General features: G+C 52.1%; 1 long non-coding RNA gene across 1 annotated transcript; it reads left to right on the top strand.

The window, feature by feature from the left end:
* The first annotated feature begins 276 nt into the window (after nucleotides 1-276).
* LOC134568848 (uncharacterized) lies at nucleotides 277-515 on the top strand. Its single transcript, XR_010084063.1, has 2 exons — nucleotides 277-320; nucleotides 466-515. It is a non-coding gene; the product is annotated as an uncharacterized LOC134568848 (long non-coding RNA).
* Nucleotides 516-8,153: the final 7,638 nt, after the last annotated feature.

Below are 8,153 nucleotides of genomic sequence, written 5' to 3'. Positions count from 1 at the left end.
TGCAAAATGCACAAGTAAAGTGGATTCAGATTGAATGTTTGTGTAGTGGATAGAGAGTGTGTGTAGAGTAAATGAATCGTGTGTGTATAGTGAATGCAGAGTGTGTGTTTGTGTAGTGGATGTAGCGTGTAATGAATTATGTGTGTGTATTTGTGTAGTGAGTGCTGTGTGTGTGTTTGTGCAGTGAGTGTTGTGTGTGTGTTTGTGTAGTGGATACTGTGTGTGTTTGTGTAGTGGATACTGTGTGTGTTTGTGTGTGTGTGTTTGTAGTGGATACTGTGTGTGTGTTTGTGTAGTGGATGATGTGTGTGTTTGTGTGTGTGTGTTTGTAGTCGATATTGTGTGTGTGTTTGTGTAGTGGATGATGTGTGTGTTTGTGTAGTGGATGATGTGTGTTTGTGTAGTGAATGATGTGTGTGTTCGGTGTGTGTGTGTGTAGTGAATGCTGTGTGTGTGTTTGTGTAGTGGATGCTGCGTGTGTGTATTTTTTAGCTGTTGAATTTTTATAATTTTTTTTTTAAATGTATTTCTCCCTCCCTGCCTCTTACCTGTAGCCAGGGGTGGTGGACACTGTAGTGTGTGGTTGTGTAGTGGATGCAGTTTGTGTGTTTATGTGGTGGATGATGTATGTGGTTGTGTAGTGGATGATGTGTATTTGTGTAGTGGATGATGTATGTGGTTGTGTAGTGGATGCAGTTTGTGTGTTTATGTAGTGGATGATGTGTATGGTTGTGTAATGGATGATGTGTGTGGTTGTGTAGTGGATGATGTGTATTTGTGTAGTGGATGATGTGTGTGGTTGTGTAGTAGATGATGTGTGTGGTTGTGTAGTGGATGATGTGTATTTGTGTAGTGGATTATGTGTGTATTTGTGTAGTGGATAATGTGTGTGGTTGTGTAGTGGATGATGTGTATTTGTGTAGTGGATGATATGTGTGGTTGTGTAGTGGATGATGTGTGTGGTTGTGTAGTGGATGATGTGTATTTGTGTAGTGGATTATGTGTGTATTTGTGTAGTGGATGATGTGTGTGGTTGTGTAGTGGATGATGTGTATTTGTGTAGTGGATGATGTGTGGTTGTGTAGTGGATGATGTATGTGGTTGTGTAATGGATGATGTGTATTTGTGTAGTGGATGATGTGTGTGGCTGTGTAGTGGATGATGTGTATGGTTGTGTAGTGGATGATGTGTGTGGTTGTGTAGTGGATGATGTGTATGGTTGTGTAGTGGATGCATTTAGTATGTTTGATGTATGTGTGTGGTGGATGTGTGACAAATGCTGCTGGGGGTATTTATTAGCAGTTTAATTTTTATTTTTTGTAAAAAAAATTATTTCCCCCTCCCTGCCTTTTACCTGTAGCCAGGGAGGGGGACAGTAGATTCCCTGGTGGTCCGGTGGCTCAGCTTTATGGGCCATCAGAGAGGGGCCCAGCATTGCTGCATTGCTCGCTGTTGCTTGCGAGTCCCGGAGGGGGAAGGTTAGTGTGTCCTGGGCCCTGCTTGGAAGCCAGCAGGGCCCGCAGAGTCATATATATATAGCGGTACTCGCTATATATATATATGCAGATTGAAGGGCTGGGGGCCCGGGCATGCAGAGGATTACCTGTGCAGTCCGGGCCCCCTGGCGGCGGGCCCCCCTCCCGGCCGGGCCCTCGGACCATGTTTAAAGTGCCCGACCGGTCAGTCCGCCCATGTGTCATTGTATGTATCTGTTTGTCAGTAAGTTTGTCAGTGTGTGTATCTGTGTGTCCTTTTTTCTGTATGTGTGTCAGTGTATATATCTATGTGTATGTGTGTCAGTGAGTGTGTCTGTGTTTCTGCATGTGTGTCAGTATGTGTATCACCGTGTGTGTAGCAATATATATGTATATGAGCATTAACCTCAGCTTTCAAATGCCAACACTCAGCCTTATGCATTATGTATTCCGCATATAAGTTGAATAAATAAGGTGACAATATACAACCTTGTCGAACTCCTTTCCTGATCTTGAACCATCCTTTTGTCCCATGTTCAGTTCTGACTGTGGTTTCTTTCAGAATGGGAAAGTCAAGAGATCTATTCAAGAAAATTGGGGATCTAAAAGTTACCTTTCATGCCAAAGTGGGTGTGAAAAAACACAAAGCAGGAAGTAGAATGCTACAATTATTTCTAAAGCTCCAAAATGTTTAGATATTTTACACAAAAATGTGAAACTCATGGGCACTCACAGTTGCCTAAATCATCTTAGGGCAGACTACCAAGTCGGGTCATTGGACCCAACACAGGAGGGGGCCCAGCGGCCAGTGGCGTATATACCGGGGTCACAGGGGACGCGGCTGCGACCGGGCCTGGCCCACCAGGGGGTCCGACCACCCTGCGACCCGGTATGTATGCCACTATGGCCAGCCTCTTCTCCTGGGGGGCCCAGGAGCCGGCCACCTCAGGGCCCCCGAGGTTGGCCCTGCTGTCACCGGGCTGGCTGGCAGGCTGGCGGGCGTGCAAGGGAGCACTCTCCCCTAAAGGTGCTTCATCTTCAGCTCCCTCGCGCACCATACTGATACCGGAGCGGTGCGCAAGGGAGCTGACGAGGAAGCACTCAGGGGAGAGTGCTCCCACGCGCGACCGCCAGCCTGCCAGCCAGCCCGGTGACAGCAGGGCCAGAAACACCAGTGGACCCCAGGGAATCCCCTCAGCTCTCCAAAAGGTAGGGAGGCTGCGGGATTAAAATTGAAAAAAAAAGTGTGTGTGTTATAGTGTGTGTTTGTGTGTTAGAGTGTGTGTGTGTTAGTGTTAGAATGTGTGTGTGTGTGTGTGTTAGTGTTAGAGTGTGTCAGTGAGTGTGTTACTGTGTGTGTCTGTTACTGAGTGTGTTAGTTTGTGTGCGTCTGTTAGTGAGTGTGTGTTTTGTAAGTGAGTGTGTATGTGTCTGTCTGTCAGTGAGTGTGTATGTCTGTCACTGAATGTGTGTCTGTCAGTAAATGTGTGTGTCTGTTAGCTAGTGTGTATGCGTCTGTTTGTGAGAGTGTGTGTGTGTTTGTTAGCTAGTGTATATGCGTCTGTTCATGAGAGTGTGTGTGTCTTAAGCACTTACCTTTCTCCAGCGCCGGACTCCCTTGGCGCTGGGGATCTCTCCGCCCCGATCCGCCTCTCAGCTCCGAATGAGCATGCGTGGCAAGAGCCGCGCGCGCATTTAAACCGCCCATAGGAAGGCATTACTCAATGCTTTCCTATGACGTTCAGCGTCTTCTCACTGTGATTTTCACAGTGAGAATCGCGGAAGCTCCTCTAGCGGCTGTCAATGAGACAGCCACTAGAGGCTGGATTACCCTCAGTGAAACATAGCAGTTTCTCTGAAACTGCTATGCTTTCAGCTGCAGGTTTAAAACTAGAGGGACCTGGCACCCAGACCACTTCATTGAGCTGATGTGATCTGGGTGTCTGTAGTGGTCCTTTAAGTGTATGTGTATCTGCATGCACTGGCGTACATACTGCGGTCGCAGGGGTTTCAGCCCTGCAACCAGGTGCCCGCCACCATGTGTTGCAGCCCCAGCCCGCGCAGAGTAAGTGCGCAGAAGGGGGGGCGGCCACGGATCAGTTTTCGCACCGGGGCCCCATGGGTTGTGTGTACGCCACTGCCGGCGGCATTATAGGGTGCGAGATCCCTCCTGTCAGTCTGCCCGGGAGAGAGCCAGCCTCCTGTCTGCAGCTCCGCCGGGAGTGAGCTGCAGACTGAAGTGTCTCGCGATCTCCCGCCTGTCAGAGCATTGCCGCGGATTACCATGGCAATGCTCTGACTGGAGATCGCAAGATTTACCACGTGGTCTGCAGCTCACTCCCGGCGGAGCTGCAGATCAGAGAGCCGGAACAGAAAGGGCGCCCACAGGACCACCAGGGAAGGTATTTATGAACCCTCTACCCCCTGTCCCTGTCCCTCCAACCCTTTACCCCCTGTTACTACCCCCCCACCCCTTGTTACTACGCCCTACCCCCTGTTACTGCCCCTCCACCCCCTTATCTGAAAAGACAGTGTGTTTACATTAAAAAGCCTACAGGCACAGGCTATAGACACCAGAACCACTACATTAAGCTGTAGTTCTTCTGGTAACTATAGTATCCATTTAATGTGAGGTAAATTAGAGATTAGTGCCACTAATAATATATTGGATTGCCTACTTACCACCAGATGAGGACAATAGGCTGATGATGGGCTCAGTCTGGCTCCACAGGCTAGTGTAGAACAGGAAGCAGCGCCATTTTTTTTGGCCCCTTACACAGCTCAAGGTCTGGGCCCCCAGGGCTTGACCGTGAGTATGCCTACAATGCCCACACATAAATCCACCTACATGGCCGACCCATGAGTTCTCTCACAGGTAGTGGAGTGTATGTGTGTAGGGGATGTTTTATGTGTTATTGTAGAGGATGTAATGTGTGTGTTCTTATAGAATGTAGTGTATAGGGATACCAATTTGTGTAAGGGATGTAGTGTGTGTATAGTGGATGCAGTGTGTGTTTGCGTGTAAGGAATGCATTGTATGTTTCTGGGTGTGTGTGTGTGTGTAAGGGATGCAAGGTGTGTTTCTGTGTATGTAATTTAATGCAGTGTGTATCTGTAAGGGGTGCATTGAGTGTGTAAGAGATGCATTTTGTTTCTGTGTGTAAGAGAATGAGTGTTTGTGTGAGCATAAGGGATGCACTGTGTGTTTCGGGGGTGTCTGTGTGTAAGGATGCATTGTATGTTTCTGTGTGTGTGTGTGTGGGGGGGGGGGGTGAATTGTGTATGTGTGTAGTGTAAAATAGAGGGTTTGTGGGGTAGGATAGGGACTGAGAGGGGAGCAGCTCTTTATTTTTAATTTTTTTTTAAATGTCATAGTGCTCTCCCCTCCTGTCAATTAGTGATTTCCCCTTCCCTCCTGTCCCTCAGTGTTCTCCCTTGGCTCCCTGTCCCTCTGCAGTCCCCCCTTGGTGGTCTTCTCACTCCCCCCTCCCCCTCTTAGTGGTCCTCCCTCCCTCAGTGGTCCTCCCTCCCACCCCTTTGGTGGTCCTTCCCCTCTTCCCCCCTGGTCCTCCCGCTGTCAAACCTCTAGTGGACCTTCCCCCCTCCTCCCTCAGTGGTCCTTACTCCCCCCCCCTCTTCCCCAGTGGTCCTTAGTCCCCCCTTCCTCCCCCAGTGGTCCTTAGTGTCCCCCCTCCTCGCCCAGTGATCCTTAGTGTCCCCTCCCCCTCCTCCCCCAGTGGTCCTTAGTCCCCTCCACCCCCTTGTGGTCCTTAGTCCCCCCCCCTCCTCCCCCAGTGGTCATTAGTCCCCCTTTTTTCCCCAAGTGGTCCTTAGTCCCCCCTCCTTCTCCCCCAGTGGTCCTTAGTCGTCCCCCCATCCCACAGTGATCCTTAGTGTCCCCTCCCCCTCCTCCCCCAGTAGTCCTTAGTCCCCTCCACCCCCTTGTGGTCCTTAGTCCCCCCCTCCTCCCCCAGTGGTCATTAGTCCCCCCCCTTTTCCCCCAGTGGTCCTTAGTCCCCCCTCCTCCTCCCCCAGTGGTCCTTAGTTCCCCCCTTCTCCCCCAGTGGTCCTTTGTCCCCCCCCCCTCCTCCTCCCCCAGTGGTCCTTACTCCCCCCCTCCTCCTCCCCCAGTAGTCCTTAGTGTCCCCCCTCCCTCCTCCCCCAGTGGTCCTTAGTGTCCCTCTCCTCCTCCTCCCCCAGTGGTCATGTCCCCCTCCCCCAGTGTTCCTTAGTGTCCCCCCTCCCTCCTCCCCCAGTGGTCCTTAGTGTCCCCCGTCCCTCCTCCCCAGTGGTCCTTAGTGTCCCCCCTCCCTCCTCCCCCAGTGGTCCTTAGTCCGCCCTCCTCCCCCAGTGGTCCTTAGTCCCCTCTCCTCCTCCCCCAGTGGTCCTTTGTCCCCCCTCCTCCTCCTCCAGTGGTCCTTTGTCCCCCCCCTCCTCCTCCCCCAGTGGTCCTTAGTGTCCCCCCTCCCTCCTCCCCCAGTGGTCCTTAGTGTCCCCCCTCCCTCCTCCCCCAGTGGTCCTTACCCTCCTCTTCCTCTTCCCTCCTGCCAATGTAGCGTGGCTGGGCGGCGCGGAACGCGGGACAGGAACCTCTGTTTCCTGTACCCGGCCACCGCCGGACTGAAAGGAAGGGAGCACTTCCTGCCAGTCCGCCAGCGGATGGGTACAGGAAACAGAGGTACCTGTCCCGCGTTCCGCGCCGCCCGGCCACGCCACATTGAGAGACCGGCAGGAGGGAGCGCTCTGCGCTTCCCTCCTGCCGGTCACTCAAATCCGGCCGCCCCCACACAGCAGTGCTGCGCCGCCTGGGGCTTGCTAAAGCGCTCAGGCGGCGCAGCATGAGGAGACGCACCGGTGATTCCGGATGCAGGGATCCGGCGCCCCCTGCTAAGTTGCGCCCTAGGCGGCTAGCTAGGTCGCCTTACAGGTGTTGCCGGCCCTGCCCACGCACACAATGTCACCCCCACACGCACACATTGTCACCCCATACACATACTCTATCACCATTCCCAAACACTTTCAGCCCCCACACACTGTCTCCCCCTTCACCCAGCCACACTCACATTAAACCCTCCTAATCCTGTCACTCTCACCCCCTCCAACCATACCAAACTCACCTGTCCTTGCTTCACCACAATTACCCTATCACATTAACCCCCCTCAACCCTGTCAGACTCACCTTCTCTTGCACTGTCGCACACAGTCCCCAATCCTGTCACACTCATCCTCTATAAGTCTGTCACACTCACCCCCTTCACCCTGCCACACTCACATAAGCCCCTTCAATCCTGTCCTCCAACTGTGCCACACTCACCCCAAACCCTGTCACACCCACCCCTAACCCTGCCGCACTCACCTTTCCACATGAATCTAATCCTGCAACATTAAGCCCCTTAATCTTGTCACACTCACCTCCCCTCATTCTGCCTCCTCCAAACATGGCACATTCATACACTGCCTCCTCCAAACATGGCACATTCACCCCAACCCTGTGATACACCCCCCAACTATGCCACATGCAGCCTGTCACATTAACTTCCTCCAATCCTGTCACACTTATTTCCCCACGCCCTGTCACACTCCCTCCTCCAACCATGTCACAATCGCCCCCCTATCATTCTCACTCTCCTTCATTCTGTTACCCTCACCTACCCGTTTGCTCACCTTGTCACAGTCACAAAGGTCACAGGCAGCTCTGCAGCCCCCATAAACACCACACACACCAAGCAGCTGCCCTACACACATACGGTCCCAGACACATACGCATAAAGACATACATTCACACACAAGGATATTCTCAGTCAGACACACACACTTTCATGCACATACACAGGTAGACAATGACAGACACACCCAGAAATACGGACACTGGCAGTAATGTATACACAACTGCAAGGCTATGTAATCATACCCCGCAGTCGTGTATAAACGATTAGCATAATTGCTAATTAAATTCTTTATTGAAAATTTATTTTGTTTGCAAATTATACCATAACTACAGTCGGAGAGCTCAGAACACAGCAGCACAGGGAGCCGCGACACTGCAAGCCTCTGAACAATGAATACATAGACTAGCTCTCTGTATCCAGTGCTGCAAGCTTGTCCTTCAAAACAACTACAGCACCTTATACACACAATGCAACCCCTATTTTTTCCCCACTTTGAGTGTAAGTGGGGGCCTTGTGTTTGAGTTTCGCCTAAGGCCTCACAAAGTCTAGAGCTGCCACCAGGGCCGCCATCAGGGGGTGACAACCATAACGGTTGTCACGGGCCCGGCGGCCCTGGGGGGCCCGGCCGCCCGGGCCCCACGTGTAGCGCATGCTGATGGGGCCCATCGGGTGGCCCACTCACTTAGGGCCACCCCATGGGCCCTGTATCTTCAGGGGCCCGGTCAGCGCTGCGGCCGTGCAATAGCGCGACCGGGCCCCTTAAAAAAAAATCCCAACCGCAAAGTACTGCTGGGAGGAAGTGGCCGTCACTTCCTCCCAGCTCCATCCCCTCCCCTCCGCACCGCGCGGGAGGCAAAAAGGACAGGCCTGCAGCCCGCAGGAGCCACGCCGACTCCCATCAGCCACAGCCTTCCACCTGCAAAAAAAGGTAAGAAAAATTAGCTGTATTTGTGTATGTATGTCTGTGTGTATGTCAGAATGTCTGTATGTATGTTAGAATGTCTGTATG

The sequence above is a fragment of the Pelobates fuscus genome, chromosome 7 (genome assembly GCF_036172605.1).
Source record: "Pelobates fuscus isolate aPelFus1 chromosome 7, aPelFus1.pri, whole genome shotgun sequence".
In the NCBI taxonomy this organism is placed as follows: Eukaryota; Metazoa; Chordata; class Amphibia; order Anura; family Pelobatidae; genus Pelobates; species Pelobates fuscus.
The sequence above is the reverse complement of the archived record's forward strand: the minus strand, read 5'-3'. Positions and strand labels throughout refer to the sequence as shown.